Raw genomic sequence first — 24,925 nt, 5'->3', positions numbered from 1 at the left:
GACAAATCCACATGGTTCACATTAAGTTTCTCTAAAAGGGTGTCAGATCTTAGTGCTCCCTTGGGAGATACCTGGATCTTATCAGGCATGGCTGACTCAAAAAGGAAAGTAAGTAATGTTTTTTCTTTCTAATGCTTACTATCTAAGTGTTATTGATAGCTCACATTTAAAAGGATTTTCTGAATATATTCTGTACTAAATCAAAAAATGTTATGATATGCTGATGGAAAATTGAATGTTACAGCAGTACTTAAATAGACTGTATTTAGTGTTCAGTTGCTAAGGGCAACCTACATAAAGTTTGGGTTTTTCAGGCTGTGGTGCCCTCAAGTATGCAGGCAGAATAAGTGCTGATCTTAACTACCTGCAGGACAGTCAGCTGTTATTTCATACTTGGATGCTTTACATTTTTGAAACAGGTGATTGAAGCTGTGCAGATTATACTGGAAGTTGTTGAAATTTCATCATACAATTTAATTGTTTACTTCAAAATAATATGTCATACTTTTGTGCATCAGTTTATATGAATCTTATTATCGGTCACTTTTGCTGTGCTTCCATGAAGACAGACAATCCTATGATTTTATAACTACTACAGTTCTATGTAATTATAGTAGAATAGAGCTAGTCTTGACTGTTTTTGTTTACTGGAGATAAATTGCTTTGAAATCAAGCATTTTGTATAACTAAGTATACCTGTAGCACCCAGACTTTGGGCTAAGTGTCTTATCTCCTGAAACTTGCTGTTGTTTTATTTTGATGTTGATAAAGGTATGATACTTGCAAAGTTTTATATATTTACAAACGTGGTTGTGTTGTTTGGGGTGTCAGACCTAAATTAAATGGTGTTTAATGATGACTATTTTTTCCCTTTTTCCTGTTAGTTTGTAAAAGGTCCTGTTAAGCTCATCTATATGTGACTTGGCATATGGATCCAGTATCCTTGCTATCTGAAATTCTCATTTGTATGATTACTGTATTTTTTCCAGTCTGGTCCTATTAATAAAGATCCTGAGGCTTGCAAAGCACTTTGTTTAAACACAAGCTGTGGAAAAGAATCTGAAGATCATTGTTTGATTAAGCTTGCTTAAAAACTTGGAAATGTATTTCTGCTTTCCAGGTGGGGGTTTTGAATGAGCACAGTATGTGGAGCTATCTGTATGAAAACCAAAGCAAACCATAAACAAATTGTGCTGGAAGAAAACCATAGGTATTTGCAGCCTGGTCCTGTTCTTGCTGAAATGTGTCCCAGATCGTGAAACAGATGTGGAGTCCAGCTTTGTGCAGAGGCCACACCCTCCGTTTCCCTTGGCAAATTGTTTCACATTCCAGTGACCCTCTGGATAAAACATCCTTTAACTGGTACTGTGGCCTTACATGTTTATTTTTTTTCTTCTGTGGTAAATTGTTCTTGTTCTGTATCAATGAAGGCTGTCATTAATATTTGCATACTGTTATTATGTATCCCTTTCAATGTTAGATTTTCGTAGCTGCACATATTGAGTGTTGGAAATATTCCCAATTTCTATGAAAGTTGTCTTAAATAAAAACGAGTGATTTATTTTACTGCAGAGTATGCTTGTGGTAGAATGTCAGAGGGGTTTTCTTGTTTGCACGTAGAGATCTCTATGAGTAATTGAGGAACCCCCTGATTAGCTGGTTGCTCCCTCTTCCAGATGTGTGTTTCTGTGGTCTCCTTTATGAATGCTTTAGTTGTCGAGTTCACAGCCTGTTCTGTCTTTGAGCATATCTGGACAAATGGTAGGAACAGGTGGCAGGAGGGGAAGTGCTTGGCTTTTAACTGGAGGGTGCATGTCTTTGAGAGTTGTAGCTGCTGAATCTCTTCTTGTGGTGTCTGAAGCGTCTTGTGCAAATAGAGGCAGCAGCGATGACCAGGGGGTTTTGTTTCAACCCATGAGAAGCACATGTGAGTCTCGGGGGGCTGCCCCTGCGGTGAGAGATGCGACATGCTCAGGTCTTGAGCTCAGGTTCATATCTCAGTGGTGGGTTTTCACTGGAGAGATGCATGTGCCTAGCTCTCAGCATTACCTGGGTGACAGGCAGCACATTCTAACACCTCTGTTTAGCTCAGGAGCAGGGGAGCTGCTGACCTGTAACCTCAAAAGCTGAATTACCTGAGCTGCCTGCTGGAGGAACAGGGGAGATGACTGCCAGCTGTGACACGAACTGTGAGCAGCTGAGAATTGCTCTGCTCACTTCCAGTTGTACGTGATGGACATAAGCTTAAGTTTGCCAGGAGTAAAAACTACAATGTCACATGAGTGCATGAGTCAATCTGGCTCTCAGCATGACCTGGTAGTTTTGGATTTAAAGCCACTGGGTTTCCAGAGGCAGTTCACAGTCCTTCCTCAGCAGAAAGTGAACCCCTGCTCAGTTGTGACTCAGGGCACACAATTTTATTTCCTGGGCAAGGATCTTGCTGGTGCATTGTTCTGGGCTGCTGTGTTTTCTTGTGGCTGAGTGAGCCCACAGTTGGGCATTGTAGATGGAAGAAATTAAGTTGCTATTGATGAGCTTTGTTTTCAGAGTTACTGAGGACTGATAATATGAATTTCTCTATAAATACTTGTGGTTTTTAAATTTCCTTTTTATTTTTGCATGTCTTACCCTGAAATGTATTCACAGGGTCTGATTTAGATTGATGTCAATCTGAAATTCATTCTAAGGCCACAGAAGAATGGACTAATTAAATTCAAATTTTTGAGCATTATTACCCCTTACCTGTCTTCTTCCAGAATGTATCTGCATTTTAGTCAAGATTTTCCATGCATGAATGCACAGCCCATGTGAAGCAATGTTGAATTCCTAAATTTTAGGAATTTAATATGATAAAAATGTTGCAAGAGGGCAGAATTAACCTCTGTCAGAAAAACAGGAGACAAAAGAGCAAATTGTGCAGTCCTCTGTACATTGTACATTACTCTGTCAAATGTTTTTGTTACTTTATTGTAACAAAAAGAGTTGCTTATATTTATTTACAGAAGAGATGCTCTTTTACTTTTTGGATGCTGATCAGCTGATGATTTCCATTCTGGCTATTTTTTTTTTTTGGGGAGAAATTCTCCTTGCTGTGAGTTCTCTAATGAACAATAGTTGTCCCGCTACAGGTTCATTGACTTTGGAAGTAGACCTTGCAAATTCTTATTTTCTGATAGCATTGTATTCTTGAAAGCATGTCTTTATATGAAAGATTTGGGAGTCTCCAGTTACTGAGTCTTTCTGCATGATTTTGGATAGTTTGTTGTCAGTGATGCTGAATTATGTATTTTACTTTCAGAGTATATACAATGGCAGGAGATTATTTAAATCCTTCAGTATTAGAACAGCATTTCTGGCCATAAGTTAAAATTGCCATAGTGCCTACTAGTCAGGCTGAACTTGAGTCAAGACTGTGTCCCTTGCTACAGTGGTATGACTTTAATTGTTTCAATGCTGTGTGTCACACCAATTTGTATCATTTTTCCTTTCTGCATTTCCATCATCCATGTACAGTCATCTCATTATGTATTTGTGTTGGTGCAGGCTTTCTCAAACTCAGGTAAGCAAGAACTATTTCTGTGCCCTTAAACTAGTCATCTTCGTGAAGTGCTGGGAAAAAATTTCTTGGCTGATTGTCAAATTTACTGTCTTTTAGCAACATTGAAGTCTGTACAGCTGAATTTGATAAGATGTCTTTACTAGGAGCTGGCCCTGTTCATCTGGCCAGCTGAGACATAGGGTTGTGGCATTTTTTCTTTCTCCTATACCCAGTAATTGTTGTGGTGCAGCAAAATGATTCTATGCTGTTCCAACTTTTCTCTCAGTAAGACTGAAAAAGGTGAAGGGGACAGTGTTTCTGCCATACCTTAAATAAAAAGTAAATAAAATGTGCACAGGGAGGAAATCTGACTAGTAGGAAACTGCTGTTTTTTTGGTTTTTTTTTTTTTCCTCTCTCTTGAGCATAACCTCAAACTGTTTGACAAGAAATATTATTGCCAGGAAGTCATTACAATTATTATCTATCCCTGCAAATAGTCTCTGTTCCTTTAGCTAGTGTGTAATATTAAGCAGAGTTTACTTACAACTTACTATATTTTGTATTAGTTGTTTAAATCACTTGCCCTTTATGTAGAATTCATGCCTGAAATTTCAGCTGAAGAAGTATTCTTGAATTCCTTTCCTTTACTATCATGTTTCTGATGATGGTTTTTTATCTATTGCTTATTTTAAAGTTCTCTTAAATTCTTTCTCTTGCAGGAAAGTGAGAAAATGAACCATCATGAAATACAGATGCTCTATAGATCATGCACAACAATTTTTAATGAAAATGCTGTGCAGAGCACATTTATCAGCCTAACTTATTCTGTATGATTTCTGTTGGAATATTTACACTTTTTGATCAACTTTCAATATCTTTTTGTGCTAAAATAAACACCATACATTGGCTATTAATAGCTATTTACTTAAATGTGTGAGGTTTTGCAGATTAGAGTGTGCCTTTCACCAAAAGTCACAGGAAATTGCAAGGTTTTTCTCTTCTCCCAAGTTATGTGTGTAATTTGGTAATGTATATTTTCCTAAGATAGGGTTGTTAGAGCTCTGATCTTCATGCTGTTGCTATTTGTTAATTATATTTCTTTTAATTTTGCAAGGGCTTTGGTTTGAACCCTTCAAATTCAAATGAAGACCTTCAGCTGCAAAGATGTAGAAGATAGATGTTAAAATGACTCTGTTTTTCCCCTTGTCTTGTATAGAGTGTCATGGCATTGTGTGTGTAGTTCTTGTGTGTTTGAGATACTTGTAGGTTTGATCTCTTGTCTAACACTGCTCCTCTCCTAAGGATGCAAGGCCAGACTAAGATAAGGTTTCATTTTACATGGACGATTATTTTCCTTACAGTATATATTACTGAAGTTTTCTGAAACAGTGCTGCTCTACTCTCGAGGTCTGGTGTAAAACTTCAAAATGGAGAGCAAATTTCAGTCATTGCTTCTGAAAATCCCAGCAGTCACAAGGCTGCTTGACAAGGGGTGAGGATTTTTCAGTGTTCATGAAGCCAGATTTATAAACTGACAAGAGCAGAGTTTGTACATAGCTTGTTCTGTAAAGTGCTTACTGCATTTTGGTGCATTTAGAAATAATAATGTGTAATAGTGTGTGCGTATTTCCTTGGTTTTCACAAATAACCTTGTTATGTTCTTGGTGATTCATCTTGCTGTTTTCTCCCATGAAGCTTTTTTTCGCAGTAACGGTGATACTACTCGGTTTTCTGTGAACTCAGTAGAATAGTAGAATTTCTATTTATCTATTAAGAATGCAAAATCAAGGGGGAAAAAGGGAGGTCACATTTATTCTGGGATGAGTTATCATGAGGAATTCATGTCTTGTTATTTTGCCTAAACTGGCCTCTAGCTATCTTTGTGGATCTTTTTTAAAGCAAGCTTGAATGCAACTTTTACAGGGTGATTGGAGCAAGGCAACAATAAATACTCTGACTCATAACAGTGTGTATTTAGGTATTTAGACACAGATTTAACTCTAAGTGATATGATGGAGATTCATTGCATTTGGGGGCCCTTTTTGTCTATGTTAAGCCACAGACAGTTCAGATGGTCCCAGCCTTATGAGAGGCGCTTTCAGCCTCAGTGATGCTTACAAAAAAGCAAACATAATGAAGACTGAAGATCTGGACTGTCCGGACCTGCTCAGAGCTACAGAAGTGTTCACATTTGTTTCAAACAAGAGAAGTAACGTGGTGTTCGGGTGGGCATTGTAGATCCAGTCCTGCTGATGGTGTAGCTGGATGTCTTGCTGAGCTCCATTGCTGCTGGCAGCAGGCGGCTGCTGTGAGATCGCTGCCCCTTTGGCCGCCGTACACCGGCGTTCGGGGCGTGCTCTGTGTGAGCAGCACTTTTAAAGAATTCCTTGTGTAGAAACTGTGGGCTGAAAAAATACCCTTGTGACCTGAGTCTTGTCAACTACTTACCAATGTCTTGGTTTTCATTACTCTTGGGGGTTGATAGCTCCCCCAGACTTCAGCTGCAGCTTTTGTTTGCTCACTGAGGCATCAGCATCACTGAAGAGCAGCTCTGAGGCTGAATTACACATCCATGTAAACAGCCTGCTGACATACCCATGTAAATGAAAGCCAAACAATTAGCAAGGGGTAATGCTCAAAAGATGTTTCTTTGGGGGAAAAAAGATCTTTATAATCACAAGCTTGTCTGCTTTTTATCCTTTGAATGTGTATTACAATGTATTAGTTGCCTATAGTATTTTATACTGTTCTTGTATTCTCTGCTGGAAGTATTTGCTTCAGATTATCCACAGGATTACCCAATCACCACATCACAGTTGGTTTTTAACAAAAGCCATCCGTATCAATGGCCACCACATGGGAGGAGCGAGCAAGGCTTGCTGCTTGCACTCCTGAGGTTGCCACAAAGCTTCTTCACACTTGCTAGAAGATGCTTAAGTCACCTTGCCAAAACTAAGTTCAGCTATCCATTTAAAAACGTCCAGTCATTTCTTGTATTTTGTAAAACTGACAGCAGCGTGCTGAGTTCTGATGCAAGCTTAGATTTGCTGTTCTAATGCCAGGTTGTGAGTATGGACTGTTGTGGTATTTTCAATGTTGGTATTATTGAAACCTCACCTTGCATTTTTTACAATTACTTCTCAGAATTCCTTTTCCTTAAAAATGTTCTGTTTAAAGTGCTAACTTTCATAAAAGAAAAATAAAGAAGAAAAAAGTTGCTGTTTTGACAGCAGCAGAAGTATTTGCATTCGTTACAGAAATGAACAATATTCCAACTTGGAAAAAAAGATAAGGGCCTAGATATGTGCATTAGGAAAGAAGAGGTGAACTTGCAGGAATTACACTGCTGCACTTTGACTTGTAACTGTGCTTGCAGGAGGGTGCCTCTTCTACAGCACATAGGCTGGATCTGAGGCATAAAAATAATTCATCCAGAAGTTTCTGAGGTCCTTTATTAGTTTTGACAGCCTGCTTTCTGGCGCCTTCTTTTGATGCTTATCTTTGTTTTCTGTACTTCAGGAGCAAACCTGTGTCTGCCATTTAGCCTTATTCTGGAGGTGGTGTGGGACAAGCCTGCCTCTTAGTGATGGATTTCTTACATTTGTGTCAGGAGTGTTGGATAGTCTCCCTGTTCACACTTTCCATAGGTTTACATGTATGTAATCTTAAATGTATTTAAATTACTTCCCGAATGACCTCTGAAATATGTACTTCTAGTCTTAGTAAATCTCTGTAGGTTTGAGCATCAAGGAAAATGGGGGAAAAAAAAGACAAGGAAATAGCAGATTCTGTGGAGCTCTCTTAAACATGTGCATACGCCCCATTGCTTTGGTACACATCTTCCTCCCATTTGTAGTAGATTTATGTTGTTTTTATTATATTGTCCGCTTTATTCTGTTTCCTGACAACTCATGCAATTTAGCACTGCAGAGGGACTGGAGGAAATTTATCTCTAGACTGACTCTATTAATTATTGTTCTCCCAAGAATCTGCTGCTTCTTCAAAGAGAATGGCAGTAGCAAAGAGATAAAAAGCACTCTGGAAACATGCTAGTGCAATTATTACTTACACCTCTGGCAAATTAGGGGAATGATCCTTTTCTTGAAAGTTTCAAAGAAGCATATTTGTTCTGCGTTATTGTTACTTCTTATGAGAAAATCAGTCTTTGAGCCTGTAACTCTTCAGAATTGCTTGAAACTGGAAAGTGATTTCTTGGGAAGGAAGATACTTGAGAAGTTAGCAGAATTCACCTTGGCCAGTATCTCAAAATGTAAGACATGGGGGACCTTCTGAGCTGTGTATCCCTGCCTCTTTCTGTTGCACACAGCAGTGTGTGACCTCTTAGATGAACACTGCAGGGTCTGTGTCTCAGAAGATGGATGGTTTTTTCAGTTCACTGCTTCTGCTGAAGAGCTCTTCCAGAGCCCTGTGACCAACTTTATATAATTTATTCTTGGGGCAACATAAATATATGAGCTTTTAGCTGAAACTGTGCTTTTGCTGTCTTCTTAATTAGCTAAGTTTTTCTTCCTTGATTTTGTTTTGCCTGTGGAAGGGATGCTGGCTCTGCTGTGAGGGACACTCTTATTCTGTGTCTCTGCCTAGAAACTGTCCTCTGTGTTTGTTGCCTTCTTCAGGGATGGACTTCACACACAGTAGGGAAAAAATGCGAGAGCAGAGTGACAGGAGCTCGTTTCATGGCCTGAAGTCAAAGGGAAAATGTCCTCTGTCATGATCCCTTCTTCACCCCAACTATAAATGGAGCCCAAGCTTAGCAGCTGACATCAATGCTGCAGTGTTCTTCATTGAGATGAATGCTGCTCTTGGCAACCTTTTCAGCTGATGGCTTTGCTTTTTTCTTTTTGTTTCCCATCTTTTAAATAGTTGCCTTAATCAACTTTATTCTGCACTTCCTTAGTTAGGAAGAATCATCCTCTCAGAGACTGAGACCTGCTGCTTCTGCAGGTGGAGGAGAAGAGGGAAGCCAAGGACCTACCTCATCTTTCTCATTCTGCTGGAGCTTCTCTTGAAGTGTGTTTGTTAATGGTGCTCAGTTTTGGGGACACAAAAGGGAGAGGTGTAGTTGGGAGACAACAAACTGAAGATAACGGGGGACAAAAGGAAGAGAAATTACCAAGTACTGAGGGGAGAGAGAAAGGCATAGACAAGGTGGCCCTGCTGCTGTTGAGTCTGGCAGCCAGCCCACAGCCCAAGCAAGCACTGATCCCTGGCAGCTGCTGCAGCCCCTGGCTTCTGTCAGGATCTGTGGCTTGGCCCAGGGGGTATAAAAACTCCTGGCACTTGGAGTAGCAACTGTGGAGGAAGCTCCTAGGTGTGTCTCTGCCACATCAAACCACAGCAAGTGAAGCAAAAGTTCATTTCCATGGGCAAACCTTCTGCTCATATGAACAGGTTCCTTGTGTTTGCACCACTACTCTGTGGCAGTAACTCCTTTTTGTATGGATAACTTAATTTTGAGGAAACCTCTGACTTTTACATTTCACTATCAGTGGTTACAGATACATTGTCAATGGGAAAAACACACGTCTGCCTGGAGCTTATACAGGTGCTTCACAAAGATGACCTCACCAACTTAAAAGAAAAGTGAACATTTTTAGTCGCCTTCCTAACTAATTCATTTCAGTGATGCTATTCTTGAAAAGAGAAAGCGCAAGACTAAGAAGTCAGACCAGTACATATTCTTTAAAGAGAATCTTATGTGAACCTATTTATTTTTAAAATTAAATATATGTTTTTAAAATTCATATTGGTTTTTTTCCCCTCTTACATGGCTACTCTTGGGATTCAGGATCATTATCTTGAGCTAAGCAGTGGCCCTTTGTGCAAGCTTACCAGGGATATATTGCATTTTCTGGGAAAAAATGTAATTCATACTTGCAAAATTTTATGGATGACATTACATTAAGTAAAGGTGTTTTTTTGCTTGTTGTGAATCTGAATGGGGCAAAGAATGAGCAGATCTGTGTATGGCTCATTGTTTCAAGTCTAAGTGTGCCAGCTCTCTCCTACATAATTTTTTTTCCCATGGCTGTAAAGTTTTAGTAGCACTTAGCAAAATGTTAAAAGGAAATATATGCCAGTATGATTTTAAGGACTGCAAAAGGCATTTGGAAGTGGTGACTCATGCAAAGTGTTAATAAATACAACTGTACTGAAGTACTTCAAGCTTTGTTACACTACAAAGGTGAGAGGTGCTTCTGAAATGCCAAATTAAGAATAAATTGTCTTCAAACTTGTCTGTCTGTAAACATATGTCTAATAACGATAAAAATATTTTGTTAGGTCAAACTGGCTATTTCTCTCACATTTTTAAATAGAAGGGATCCACAAACTTAAGAATTTTTAAAAACCATGGCAAAGTTTATGAATTTTTACATTTTTCTGTCATTTGGATTACTTCAAAAATGAATTCTGTGTGAATTTTTTATGAAATAAGCCACAATGTTAGTTGTGCTTCCCAGTCTGTTCACACAGTGGCAGAATGGCCAGGGGGTGATAAGAAGGTTATCCCAGTTGCTGGTTGCCTGGAAGGCCTCCTGGTTGATGGGATGGAGAAGTGCACAGGTCCCTGATCTTGTCCTGCTTTACCTTATCTGGGCAGGTGTGAGGTGGTATTAGGGGTCTGCTCTAGATGCCAAGCTCAGCTTTTGTGTAGAAGTCAACATTGCTAGAGAAGGAAATACTACTGGGAGATCCTTATCTATGGGAAACTTTTAGTCCTTGGAGAAGATGCTATTAATAATGATAGGAAGGATATTTCTGGATGTAGTAGTCAACATATTTCTTCTCCTAATAGTTACTGAATGAAAAGATCACTCCATTTCAGGCTTGGCTTTGGTATGTAGGAATGACCTTATGGAAGAGCTGACTATGAAAACAGTTCTGGAACAAATGCTGACAACCAATTTCAAATGGAATTTGAACAAATGCAGGGAATAAAGTTAAGGAAATTAATTAACCAAATAGAAGAGATCAGGGGACAGTTAATTTTTTTTTCCGCCAGAAAACAAAGTCCTCAAGCTTCCAGAATCACACATAAAGCATTCTATTGGAAGTGCAAATGGACAATAGTAACTGCCTCTGAATAAAGGGTAAGCAGAGATCCTGCAAATACAGAAGGCTAAAAGCTTCTGTGCAAATTGTAAAAGGTCAAGCTGAGTTCTTTGAGAGGAAGCTGATTCAAATAAAAGAGGTCCTTCATTCAGAATCAGGGACTGAAATGAAGCCATGATGCATTGAATAAGTAGTATCTCTTAAAAATAATACAGAAATTATCTCAAAAGGAGATATTTTCTATGTCCGCTCTCAATAGAGTGGTAATGTTGGAGGTGCTTTATTAAAGCCAAGGTTATTTGTGTAAACGAGGGCCTGAAAAATAGAATATCTGTTTTAAGACTAAAACCCAAGTGTCTGATCTTCCTGGATCCTGGGAACCATATGGTATCCATCCCTAGATGACAGTAATAATGGCACAAGGTCTTCTCCCTAGCTATATTCAGTGTTGTAGAATATGTTACTTTCTCTACAAGGTTTGTGTTGGCTGTGTCATTAGACATCAGCTCAAAATATTGTAGGGGCTGACACATAAACCTTCAAATCTATCTCAAGCATTTTTGATAGCTCAGTCCTTCCAGAGCTTCTCACATATGACTGGAGAAAAACAAATATATTTTTTACCTCTTAAAAAGAAGCAATACTCTGAGTTGAGTGCCAACAGATTGATTATTCTGCCATTTGTTGTGAGGAAGACTTTAGAACAAAGAAGTCATTAAAAATAAAGAATAATGATGAATGGGAAAGTAAAATGAAGCATAATTTTACCATAGTCAGTGCAGAATAATTTGATGGTTGTCCTTAATAGTTGTTGCATTTCTGAAAAGTATGATATTCTTTTTCTTTTCCTTTTCTAACCACAAGCCTTGTATTTGGTGTTAGATTTCTGGGAGAGAAAGAGAAGTGTTTCTAGCATTGCAAAGAGCACTGATACAGTTTCACTGGGAATATGAATACATTTCCAGTGCCATGTGTTCAAGAAAGATGAATTATTGTCTGGAGAAATTGTGTGAAAACAATTAAGTAAAAGAGGTATTCTCATCTTGAGGACTGAAGGAGAATAATGTTGCTTAGTGTAGTGAAAGGGAAGATGAGAAGGGTGTGACTATTGTCAGTGATACATGAAGGGAATAAACAGAAAGGAAAGAATTTTTTCCATGAAAGTGCAGCTATGAATCATAAAGTAGGCATAAATAAACTCAGGTTGGCAATTAGGAGGTTATTCCATAGAAGCAGGGTGTTTCTTGAATGGCCTCTTGGTCAGCTGCTGTTCACCTCTCCCTTGTCACATCCTCTCATAAAGAATGTTGACTGAAATAGGAAATACTTCTGCCCAGGACTTGTGGGGTCCCCAAGAAATATTGATTTTCATAGAACCCAAGTATTTTATATTAAAAAAAAAAATGTATTGAGGAATTTGTGGTGGTTTTTGTGTGTAAGGACTACTAGTGTTGTACGTATCTGTTCGAAGGCTCATATTCCACATGGAATAAACAAAAAGTAGAACTCTGAGTAGCCATGGAGACAAAATGTGCGGGAAGACATGAAAACTGAAAAAGTTAGAAGATATTTTCATCTCTGGAATTTTTTATTATGGAATATACTTATGATGGGGACAGATCCTATATACCAATTGGTCTTTTGGGTTTTAAAGTACATAAATATCACAAAGACAGGAAATGCAGAAGTGAAGCTGGCAAAGATCAGTAATCAAGAGCATTAGGAAAATTAAGATTGAGCTTCAGTTTCACTGAGGCAGAAAAGCATAGTTTCAGTTAATCCAATTCCTTTTTTTTTTGTTTTGCCATTTTTAGTGTAATTTAAAATTATTCTTATATTTTATTTTTTATTCTAAGGTTTCTGCCGGGTGACAGAAATTTTTCTTGGCCATCCTTGGCCTCCCACTGGTGAGGAATGAGATGGTGGGATTGCCCCCATGTGTCTGGGGACAGGGCACAGTTTGATTCTCATAAAGGGATGGAGAAGAGCCCTGGGAAGTGCTAGCAACCCAGTCCAACAAATATGTGAGGGTTGTTTTTTTTTTTTTTTTAAGACAGAAGCTATGCAGCCTTAAAAGGACTTGTTTAAATTTTTGTGTGTGTGCTGAGTATGTCAAGTTTGTGAGGAGCCAGCGATTCTTGCATCCTTTTAAAGTGAAAATTATAGAATGCTTCACATTCTGTTTGTCACCAAAATGCAGATTTCTATCTCTCACTATGAGTAGAATCATGAAAGTGATTTTAGTGAGAAACAGTGTGAGGACTGTTTTGATAATTTGCTATTTAAAAATGGGTCAGGAGGCCAGGATTTGCTGGCTTCCAAAAACCTTGACATAGTTCAGTCAGAAGAAACCCCCTTTCCTCCCCTCCCCCTCCCCCTGCAAATCTAAACAAATCCTTTTAAGGCTATATGGGAAGGATGGCTGATGGTTATGGATATAGGTGCTATGTAAATCATTAAAGAATGGCAGGAGTATTGGAATAAAGTGGAAACCAGAAACAGCAGCAGAAATGCAGAGCTGTGTGAAACTTAGCTAGAGGTTTGATGCACCTCTGGGCTTCTTTACCTTCAAATTGTTTCAAGTGGCTGGGGAGTGTGTGGTTTGTGTCTGTTGTACAAACCTAGCTGAGCTAGGGAATCAAAGAAGCATCTGATGAGTGTTATACAAGCACTCAGTTATTGGCTTCCATGAATTACTAAAGACTGCAGTGAAGGATGGAGGCTTTTTTTTTGCTAATCAGATCCAAGTGGTGGAATACTAATTTGCTTGTCATTTTTTCAGTGTGCTTCCTTAGGTTACAGTTATTATGTAGAAGGTAAATCCTGTGAGCCTTCAAACAAAGTGAGAAATGGGATTGCTGCTTTGGGACAACTCCATTCTTTCCTGTGTGCCTTACATTTCTGTCTTTTCCCACATGGAGCTGTTGTGATTAAATTGGGCACTCCACCTAACTTTCCTCCCACCCACCAGGCACTGTGCTTCACTACTCCTACATTACTGCATTTTAACATTTAATGCCCTGTCCAATGCGTGGTTTTATTATGAAATGTATATTGGGTTGATGGTCAGGAGGTGCTTGGCTCTGCAAGCTGACAGAGCAATCTTTTCTTTTTCCTATTCTAAACTGTATTAATTTGGGTATTAGAATGCGTTTAATGCAGAATCACTTAGATAAAATGTTAAAATAATTCCTGTAAATCAAATCCCTTAATGCATCTTTTGATCTGTGAAACCTCTCTGGAATGGCCTTGACTTAGCCAAGCTGCTCTCTAGTATGGGCAACAGGCTGTGAGTGTGATCTGGCTAGAAATAAATGTAGTGCAGTAAAATCTATCCCGAAAAAATTCTTGGCATTGCTTCTATTATATGTAGAACTTCTAAAACATACTTGATTTCTGTGTGGCTTGTGGAATACCTCGGTCTGCAAGACTCTGATCGTAATCCCTTTAACATGAATGGGAGTTGTTTCTTCTCTCACTCTTTGTTTCCCCCCAGATATTGCTGGTATGTCAGACATTCCAGCACAGCTTAAGCTGTTTTACCTCTGGAAATGTTTTTTTTTACCAGACTTTGAATAGTGTCTCTTTAACTGGGCACTGTCTTCATTTGTAATCATCATGACATGGAGGGCAGAACAACCTTTCCTACTTTATAGTATTCCTCAGTATTTTTATTGACAATAAATATAGCATGCCTTGGCAGTACAGGAGGCAGCTAAATCCAGCTGTGGTTAAATGCCTGCTAACCTGAAAAGTTAATTTACCTCTGTTAGTAAGGAACACTAGGCATAAAGCTCCCATTTGTCATGGAGTATGCAGTTAGCTAGTTCTGCACATTTGAGTTCCTTTTTGTGGGAAAAAAACTCTGGGGATGCTGAGTTGGGACAGAGCTTTTGTGAAAAAGCATCCTGGTAAGAAGGCAGCGCTGTTCCTCCCTGAGTGGCAGCATCAGAGGGATGCCAGGATTTTTGGCTTTTGCATGGAGCTGCCCATCAACAGCCTTGAGTCCAAATGGAAGATACCACTGCCCTGTGGAGGAATTTCGGGGCACTGAGACAAACAAAAACTCCTCAAAGGAAGAAATGGTCTGACTTTATTGCTCTGTGACTTTAGAAAATGTCAGTTTTTATTTTGAGAATTGCTTTCTTTGGTTTGCAGCAAGAGACCAGACTGTTTCCTTGGATTTCTTCCCTAGACACACAGTCTTGGGCAACTTCACATTCACATTTGCATGTAAATTATTTGAGTCAGTCTCATCATTGGCATGAAATAGTAAAATAAAATCTAAGTGAGATGGATTTCTTTGAAATGAAAAAGGTTGTTAGGTTATTAATTTCATGTAACTTGGTAATGAGTTACTCAGACAAATGTTTTTATTATGTTCTTAATTTTTTTTGTTTGTTCTCTCAAGGAGAACTTCTACTTTTGGCAATGATTTTCACTGGCCACATGTAGATGAAATATAAGTGTGCAGCCATCATGCTTCTATGTGCTGCATAAGGAAAAAATATGTGCTGTAAGTTTGAATTATGAAGAAATTTGTTTTCCCAAACTTTTCAATATTCTCTGTGGTGTAATTATTTAACACAATAGGTACTTTTTATTTCAATATACTAATTAGCATGTTAATAACTTTAAAAATTCAAGACTGGCAATGAAGGCTTGGGGAAAATAGCATAATATACTAATTTGGATTTTTTAAAGTATTATTTTGCCATTTATTCTCTCAGCTGGTTGGTTGGCTGCTGTTGATAAAAGTTTCTGTTTATCTGACAGAAGACATTTTATGGAGTTAAAACAGTTTTTCCTTTATGAAGGAGGAAGAGTGAAGGTAATGAGTCTCTTGAGTCTCCTGATAAAGCTTCAGTGACTGACACTGTCAGCTTAAAAACCCCATATTTCTTTATATGTATTCTTACTAATTTTACAAGTGCTAATATGACTTAGCTTTTAGCTTTATTTTTTATAGAATTAGAGAATAGTTAAGATTGTAAGGGTTTCTCTGGAGATTATCTAGTCCAATGCTTTGTTCAGGTCAGGGTCAGCTACAGCAGCTTGCTCAGGCCTCTGTTCAGTTTTATTTTGGGCATCTTCAGGGGCAGAGACTACACAGTGTGTGTGGGCATCCATGCCAATGTTTGACTAACCTCACTGCAGAAGTTTCTTCCTATGTTTAGGGTGGAATTCAGCCTGTGCCCACTGTCTCTTGTTCTCTGACTGGCCACCAAAGAGAAGAATCTGTACTTGCTTCCTTCTTGTACAGATTGACAAGACCCTCCTAAGGCATCTCCTCTCCAGCTCTCAGCCTCCCCTTGTATGAGAGATGCTCCCATTCCTTAATCATCTTTGTGACCCTTTGCTGGAGAACTTGCTCCATTAAGTAAGTCCTTGTCTCTCTTGTATTGGAGAGCCCAGAACTGGATCCCACATTCCAAGTGTGTCTCAGCTGTGCTGAGCAGAAGGCAAGGATCCTTTCTCTTGACCTGCTGGTGACACTTTGGCTAATGCAGCTTATGCAGCATAGGAAGCTGATGGCCTTCTTTGCTGTGAGGGCACATTTCTGGCTTAAGTTCAGAACCAGGGCCTCTTTCATAAAGTTGTTTGACTCATATATATATATATATATATATATATATATATATATACACATATACATTTAGCTCATATGCTGAGCAGTTCTTGCTTTCCACCCAAGTTTCTCTAGAGGTCAGGCAGGTCTGATGTGATGTGGGCCTGAGAGGTGACCTTGTCAGTAGGTTTGTGTACCTTTGTGCAGCATGCCTGCCCGTCCTGCAGGCAGCAGAGGCAATCTGTATCCCATCAACTCAGGTAGCATTTGACATCTGCAGCTGGCTTGGGAGCCTTGTGATGGCAGCTGGACATGACTGCAGTGACCTGCTAGGGAGCATGGTCCCAGGCCTGGGATACCAAGTGCTCTGTTTGTTCACACAGTGTGGACAGGCATACACGAGCTTGGTTCCATATTGAGCTTTCTGTGTTGCAGGTGGATTTGTGTCTTATCTTACACAAAAATGCGAGCTAGTATCTGAAATGTTTTAACACAGAGAGAAATGGTCTTGTTCTCTAAAGCCAGTGAAGTTCTCTGATTTTTACATACCCACTTCCCCTGACTGGTTTGTAGATGCAAGCTTTCTTTCTTTGTAGTGTGAATCTTTCATTGACATTAAGGAAAAAGCTTGGAATACAGCAAAACTTTCTAATATTCAGCGGACATAGAACCTGTCACTACTCATAGCTTCCTATTTTAGTTGTGCTGGATTGCAGCTCACCCCTCCTCATGTTTTCGTGTGTATGAAATAAAGGAAGCTGGAAAGCTTTATGCATGCTTCAGGGCCAAGAAATCCAGCATGTGGGCTTAACATATCTTACAAAAACTTCATCAAACAGGATTAATATTTTGAAAAAAAAGCAGGGAAATCAAAGACCTCTAACATCATAAGTTTACACCACAGTGCTTTTATAAAGGCATTTAATATTTTTACCAACCAGATGCAAAGATCAAATGGAAGACTGGTAGTGTCTTTCAGGAACAAACTGTTATGATGAGCCATGTGTACCTGTAGTGAAGAAGAGCACAGGTGTTGCAAATCAGTGAGATAAAAACAGCTGGACCAACCATCTTCACTCAGTGAAAGGGGAAAGAAGGTGCAGAGTGCTGAGCTTTGTAGCAGAAAAGAAAGAACAACATTTTTGTTGTTTAGGATGCTCCTCAGTACCAGTTAGTTAGCCAAATATTTCTGTTACATAGTGGGAGGTGATTTGTCATCTCTTCGTAGCCTTCCTCTGAACTGTAAATGTATGCTCTCAGAGGTGCACCAGAACAAGGAATGTGCCTGGACTATATATGCTGATGTAGAAATGATTAATGATTTAGGAGACTCCTTTTCTAACAATGGCTATTTCTACTCAAGCTGAGCAGTACTCATCTTACGTGATGTGCTAATACTCCTCAGTACTCCACAGAGGAATCTCTGCAAGATCTGGACTGAAATAAGAACCTGTGTGCAAATCCTGGTACATAAGTAGATGGATGTGTGAAGTGAGGTAAGGATGTGTTGGAGTAGAATAGTTCATTCCTGCTCCCTTTCAAAGGTTTCTGCTCTCACTGAATGGTTTTCCCCATTGCTGTATGTGAAAAGCAGACGTTTCTATAAGCAAGCTTCCAATTCCTCCTTAGCCTTAAAATACAAGGTTTTCGGATACCTCATTTTCTACTTTTCTTTTGCAGCCCTCTGTCACCTTAGCTCCATGGAGCTCATTGCAGCTCTTGCCAACTCTGGTTGCATGCAAGTCCCCTCAGTGTAGAGATTCTCTTCATGCTGAGGAAGAGCCTTAGTAGCTCAAGTACTCACTTCAGCTCACTTCTATTGTTTAGTGTTCATTGAACGTGCAGAAAGTCTTTCAAGAAGCTGTCTTCAGTTCATGAGGGAGAACTCTGCACATATCATCCCTTCTACACATTAACCTGATTTGTTCTTTAATTCTTAGCAGCTAGGACTTAATCATACATTCTAACTGGAATGAGTGAGTTTCTGTTTGACTACGATGTCACATTGTTAATGTTTGGGAGGCATTAATGTGTTGTTATATTGTTAAACACAAATATCCCACTGGATTTTTGGAAACATACAGAGGTTGATTTGTTGCAGTACCAGTGTTCTAATGGAATTTAAAATGGGAAAGCTGCTAGATCTGTTCCTTTTGGAAAGCTGCTGTCTGAAGTTTGTGTCTGTGTTCCCCAGTTTATCAGAGAAACTCTTCATCAGTGGAATGAAATGAATAATAGAGATGACACTATACTCTATCTTCTCTTTTTTCTCCTGCAGTGGCCCAAGTGTTTCACTCAGGGTGACCAAGGCTGATTGCCATGTACACAGAATCCTCTTATCCCTGGCAGTGTATGTGATTATTCTTACGCTGGATGTATTTTTAACAGGACCAGGCTCAGTGTATCACTTCATGAAAGAAAGACTGTTCTAACATATATCAGTTAAATCATTCTGACGGTAGAAGCTGCTTTTTTCATATTTTTATCAGATTCTGTTTTAGGGTTTACCTCTGCTGGTAAAACTGAGAAGTAAGGCATGGGGCCTTTGAGGGGCAACAGCCAGTGTGTGCTTTATGTGTGGCACAAGTGTGACACATGCCACTGTACTTCCATGTCACCTGTCATGGTACAAATGAGAGGAGTAGCTCCTTGCTGAGACATTTCTCAGGTGGGATCTTAGCATAGCAGAGGCCCCTTCTTGAGTGTTTGATGGCACTATGAATTTTTGTTAGTATAACTAACTGTGAGGTTTGAGATGGGGGGCTGAAAAGGGGAGATGCTCTCTGCTTGTGCCCTTTCACCTTGGGTGGAGCCCAACATCTGTTGTCATACGAGATAATTGTTACTTGTTCTTCAGGCTGTGTGATGTTTTTTGTCAACTGATATTTTTGTATCTGCTTTTAACTCTGTTACATAAAATATTCATAGCTACTCTCGCCGTGGTTCTGTATTTTCTTTGGTAAAGGTGTTGGAACCTAGCCCTTTGTCATCTTCACATTAGACTTTGAGAAGGTGTCACCGGAGACTGTCAGGGTAGAGAATGAGGAGATTTGGTCATTTACAGAAATTATCAAAGGATCCTTGTCATACTAGATTTTACATGGACTGTCTCTTCTGATATTGCCTTGACTGAGTACCATGGTGGTGTCCAGCAAGGATCTGCCCGTGGTGGCCTGTCTGGCCCGTGGGTTCCCTCCCTGCTAAGATGCAGGGTTGGTGCAATGTCACACAGAGGAGGTGCTCATGGAGGAAATGTGTGCATGTTGTCCCACAAGGCTGTTGATGTAATTTGTTTATGCTGAGAGAAAACCTCGTATTACAGTCTGGTAGGATGGCAAACCACAATCAAAACAGTTACATTTGTACACCATCTGTAGAAGCTTATTTAATCCTCAGGCAAGTTTCAGAGGTCAAGTCCTTTCATCCTATTGCCTCGTCTTGGCAGAGGCCCAGTGTTGAGGAAGAGTCCTGTCCTTGCCCTGTAATCCTCCTGCAGACAGCCTCCTCAGCCAGAGGAGACTCTGTCTTCCTTGGCAGTGTTGGTGCATGCATGCACAGAGCAGCTATGCTGGAAAAGTGTATTGCTCAGTCATCTTCTAAAACAGTTCTTGATGGTTCTCTTCAGCCCCCTGATCTTACCTTTTCTCCTTGCCTGAGTTGGAGAAATGGAAGTGTGTAGGGAGCCAGGGCACAGTGAGTTTCCCCATGGATACCACTGTGGGATGGCACCACGTACAAGTGGAGGTGAAAGGGCTGAAGTACTGATGTCATGGATTTAAGATGAAAGAACAGGACAACAGCAGACAATGGTATGTAAGGGCAAATGCTTGTGAATATTTTTTTCTGCTTGATTTTTAGGATGTGTATGTTGCTCTGTAACTTGAAAAATGTGAGAAAATCTGTGGAAACTTGGCTATATGCTAGCCCAGGATTTTTCATAAGCAGGGAAACAGAAAGCATTGGTCCTTAAAAACCTACATCTTCTCAGAGTAACTTCGATCCCAGTGGTGCACTTGGTTTGCTCGGTTACGTTCCTTGTGAGTGTGACATTCAAAATATTTACAGGAGCTGCTGCTCTTGGAATGCCCCAGTTAGCTTTGGGCTGGTGGGGATGAGCACTGCAGTGGCCTCTGCTGTCTTGCTGCCAGGTGGGTTGGCTGCAGGGAGTCTTCATCTCATCCTGAGCTTTGCTTTCCAAAGAGTTTATTTAACACTTGTCAGTTATTTATTATATTAAAGCTGAGTTTTATGGGAAAGTCAAATTAATTTGTGCAAAGTAAGCTGCAGATGTATATGGCTAAAGAGTTACAGAGAACTCTGTGACTCAGAAAGGTAAAGATTTATTCCAAGAAAGGACACTGCTCACGTTTCCCAGAAAACACATCATGACGGAGATAGATTTATGTTAAATGGGTTGGCACTGAGAAATAAAAAACTCTTCTAGGCTTAGTCTCGAGAGATATGGAAAGTTCTTGTTAAGCATCAGGCATCTGGGGAACCTCTCACTTTTCAGGTGCTTGGACCTTTGCAGGGCTTGAACATATGGAGACCTTTTTAAAGTTTGTTTTATTGACATATATTTGCTAAGTTGTCTAGTAACTTTCTTAAAAGGAAAGAGACAGGAGCTAGTTTGCACATACGAAGAGACATATTAGAAAATAAATTATAATTTTGTGTTAAATGGTCTTTTAGGTCTTGTCACTTATTTTTTTTCAAGGAAAATTGCTTTAAGTTTGGCAGTGGCAGATTTCTTCACCTCTGTCAGGATATTCCCATCAGTGCATTATTTTTTGCTGACATGCTGTACAACTTTTGAAATGTTAAGTTGGGGGAGGATCCTAGGAAAAAAGTGATTAAACTTTCTTAGTTGCTCCAAATTATACCTACAATGAGGTTATATTGCATTATTTATTATATAAGAATATTTAATTTTTAGTCTTCTTCATTAAAAAACACTTGTGCAAGGCTAAAATAAATAACAGAAACAAAGCATTTTAGAGGGGTTTGATGGACTCTGTCTCAGAAGGTTTTTTTTTAAATTGTATGGATATGTTCTGATGCATTTTACCTTACATGTAAAGTAAAAAGGTCAGTTGTTACTTAAAGTAGCATTCCTTTGCATTTCTCTGACTATGTAAAGCAGCTATTAGTGGTACAGTATGTATACTCTGAAGGTACCTTATGTGACAGCAAGACTTGAAACAGCTCTCCTGAATGATTTACATTTTGGAAATGTGAGGAAGTTGTGTCAGGATAAATGTTAGTTTGTTGCATATCTATATTAAGATGTTTCTGTCCATTGCAAATGTATCACTCTGAGTCAGTGATGCACCAGAAGTGGCTTGTTCCTTTGTCACAGAAGGGTGACATAGCTCACAGTCACTGTGGGGTTGCCATGTGAGCACAGTGACTACACAGAGTTCACCCAGAACATGCCTGTGTTCATGCTAAGAAATCAAACAACTGCTAATGAACATTGTTTGAGTAAGAAGAGTAGAAGGAGGAGAAAGAGTACTATTTTCAAAGGGATTGTCCATTTCTCTTAATGCATTTCATGGATGTAAAACAGGTGAAGAGGAAGACAACGCTGAGGAGAGTCAAGAACTCGTAAGAGGAGGACATGGGCAGCAGAGAATGCAGAGTTCATCCAGGCAGATGAGATGAATTAGAAGACAAATATTTTAGGGAATGGGACAATATCAATGAGGGGCAGTTCAAATGACTCCTGAGAAAGATCCCTAACAATAATAATAAGTAGTGGAGCAAATAGGTCATGTTTTCATAGGTGACCAGGAAGTTCTGTAGATCAAGAAGTCAATCTTTATTGAATGAAAGAGTTGAGTAATTGTAGGAATATAAAAAGGTAAAAGGCTCTAGAAAGTAAGCATAAAGCTGAGAAAGGCTGGGAAATTTCTAAACCTTCTCATAAGAAGTTAAGAACTAAGTGAATATATTCATATTTTTCATAAAAAACAAGAAAGAACAAGAAGTTATTGATAGTTCAAGATGTTAAAAGTCCTAGATATATGCTTTGCAAAGATAGAAAAAGTTTTAATCTTAAATAATGAACTATTGTGTATTGTTTGAGGTTTGTAGAAGTAATTTTGTTAATGTTAAACCCATATGGGTCCTTTTCTTGTTAGTTAGAGTATAATAGCTTTACACCTTTTCTTTTATGCTATTAGTTCAAAGAATATGTAGAAAAAGGTTTTACATAAACTGCTATCTGGTCTTTAATCTAGATTTGCAGAGATGTTGTTGTTTCTCTGTAGAAACAGATAATAAATCCTAAGTCTACAACCAGAGTCCCATCCCGTTTGTGAGACACAGACCAATCCAGCAAGTACTGGCTGACTTCAGTGCTAAATAAAGTGGGTTATATTTTTAATCTTTATCTACCATGAAAGTCTCCTGGGCAGTTCTGCAGCATCAGCATTAAAGAGAAAATCCTGCGTGACTGAATTCAGTGTGTGTAGACCCACTGACTTCAGCAGACTGTTTCTACTCTTAAGCTTTCATTATCTTACTCACCAAACTGACAGCTTGAAATATACCCGAAGAACTTTTTTTAAGAGTTTGCATTTTAAGATCTTGACCTATAAAAATATTGATTCTTTAACATTTTAAATTCTAAGCTTTCTAATTCATTATGTAAAATTGAGGTCAAAGAAATTTCATAACTTTTTTTTAATAGAGAATAATGGCATTAAAACAAAAATTATAGTTGACCTTACCTGGTATTTTTGACTTTTTTGAGGTGGAATATCCCACCCTCAGGCCAATCTAATATGTCAGTAGAATTGGGTACTCTTTTCTTTTACTGACTTTTTTGTGGGATGTTATTTCATTTATCGATGGTTTAAGTTTCCCTATCTTTCTATTGATTCTGAGAACATCTGTATGATAATTGTTCTTATTTCATTTATTAGGGATCAATATCTGGCTTTATTCCTGCTTTTATAGATGCTGCCTCTAAGAGATGCCTTTCTAATATGATTGAGACGCTCTGAAGCATTAGAACAGCCATCACTCCAAATGAAACAAAAATCTCCAGTTTCTGCCCTGCTGCGTTAAGGATAATTGGGTTTAAAATCTAGTGCTGGGTTGTATCTTTCTAGTGAAGCCTTTTAGTGAAGCTATCAGACATTGATGAAATTAGTAGAGTTCTTCATGAAGTTTTTTGTAATACTTCCTCAAGTTCACATCAATGTCTGTGTATGTATGAAAGGTACTTATAACAAATCAGTAAATATCAATGCTAGTATGCATGCAGATTACAATAATTAGTGAGCTATGAATGGATGAGATAATGAGAATATCTGGATGTCTACTTTGTGCTCCTTTTGGTGAAATTGTTAAGAACCTGGTGACAGGAGGGGAAAGAAGTTGTTGAATTTCATGACTTTTTTTATAAGAACATAAGTCAAACCTTTCTGTATTGTATTCTGTCTTGAAATAACTGCCATGGTCTTGTTAACACATGTAATACGAAGTCTTCAATATACACATTTTGTCTGCAATACACACATTTTGTGAAAGTGTTTATTTTTAAAATCACCTTGAAAACTCATCAGTCAAATGTAGTTGGTATATAATAATTCTTTGTGCTATCTTACTTTCATCTTCTTTTCTTTGTAATTAAAATGAACACCTAGCTACTAATAAGCTTTTATTTTTTTGTATAGAAGTTTCTAATAGGTCATGACTTCCAGATACTTTGTCTGTGTGAAACTCAACAGCAAACCCCTCTAACAACACAAAACTAAGGATATTGTAAACCACAGTGAGCTAGAGAAGAAAGATGGAAAAATCTGTTAATAACTTCCATTCCATCCTTTTGTCTTACATCACTTACCATTGTATGATAAGTGGAAAAGCTCCTTGAGTTTCTTTGAAAGAGGAAAGAATTTGCATATTTTATGACAACATTCTTCAAATGTGTTTTACCTCTGTTTTTATTACAAATTTTCAGCTGAGCTCTGAAGTGGAGCAACTGACCTAACATGAAAGGTATATATTGAAAGGGAAAACATTTAAATCATGTTTTATGTCTTTCTACAACCTTTCTGTCCAGTAGAATACAATAAAATAGCAGGAAGTTGAAAATAGAAATTGTTAATAGGAGCAGTTGGCTTTAAATCTTTAAGAATTTGCCCTTAATAATTTGCCTTCCTTCCTTGCCAATATAATTATTTTTAATAATCTCAGTTATTTTTTAAATATTGTCTTGTGAAAAGGCAATTACTGAAAGACCTAAGCTCGTAGAGAAAAAGTATTCAGTCCAAATTCTTTCAGGGACACAGTATTTTTTTTTTAATTATAAATGGTTCCCACATGTATAAATAACAATAGAGAAAAATCATTCACAATTCAACTTTCATGTCACACTAATACAAAACATATCAGAAGCTCAGCTGAGTAACCCTTTGGGAAATAATTTAAGGATTAATAAATAATAATCTGTATAGTATTCTGTATAGTTTACTTGCTTCCTTCTTGTTTTGCAAGTGGGTAAGCTTTGGTGCTTTTTACCAGGAGACATTTTTGAGTCTCCTACCTTGCTGTCCCATATGCTTCATGAGGATAGTAAATTAGTTTTCAGTGCTCAGCTGTGTCCTGCCCATCCTTCCTTCAAATCCCCCGGGGTCTGCCTTGATTCCTGCAGGATGTGGGTGTGCCCGTCCTGCTGCTCCCTCTTGTACCTGCGGCACAGCTGGGGGCTCGCACGTCCCGGGGGAGCAGG

The 24,925-nt window shown here is 38.7% G+C and overlaps 1 protein-coding gene across 8 annotated transcripts in view; it reads left to right on the top strand.

The window, feature by feature from the left end:
- Positions 1-24,925, top strand: part of ARHGAP6 (Rho GTPase activating protein 6) — a 308,982-nt gene that overhangs the window by 158,879 nt on the left and 125,178 nt on the right. For 5 of the 8 annotated variants that reach the window (XM_085584606.1, XM_085584597.1, XM_085584582.1 and 2 more), the window contains exon 1: positions 1-24,925. This exon is cut by the window's left edge and continues 6,278 nt beyond it; it is cut by the window's right edge. The exons of the other annotated variants lie outside the window; for them this stretch is intronic. The gene's annotated coding sequence lies outside the window, so the exon portion shown is untranslated. 8 annotated transcript variants of the gene reach the window in all.

This window comes from Lonchura striata, chromosome 1, assembly GCF_050655825.1.
Source record: "Lonchura striata isolate lonStrDom1 chromosome 1, ASM5065582v1, whole genome shotgun sequence".
Lineage (NCBI taxonomy): Eukaryota > Metazoa > Chordata > Aves > Passeriformes > Estrildidae > Lonchura > Lonchura striata.
Note: the sequence above shows the minus strand (reverse complement) of the source record. Positions and strands in the feature narration are given on the sequence as shown.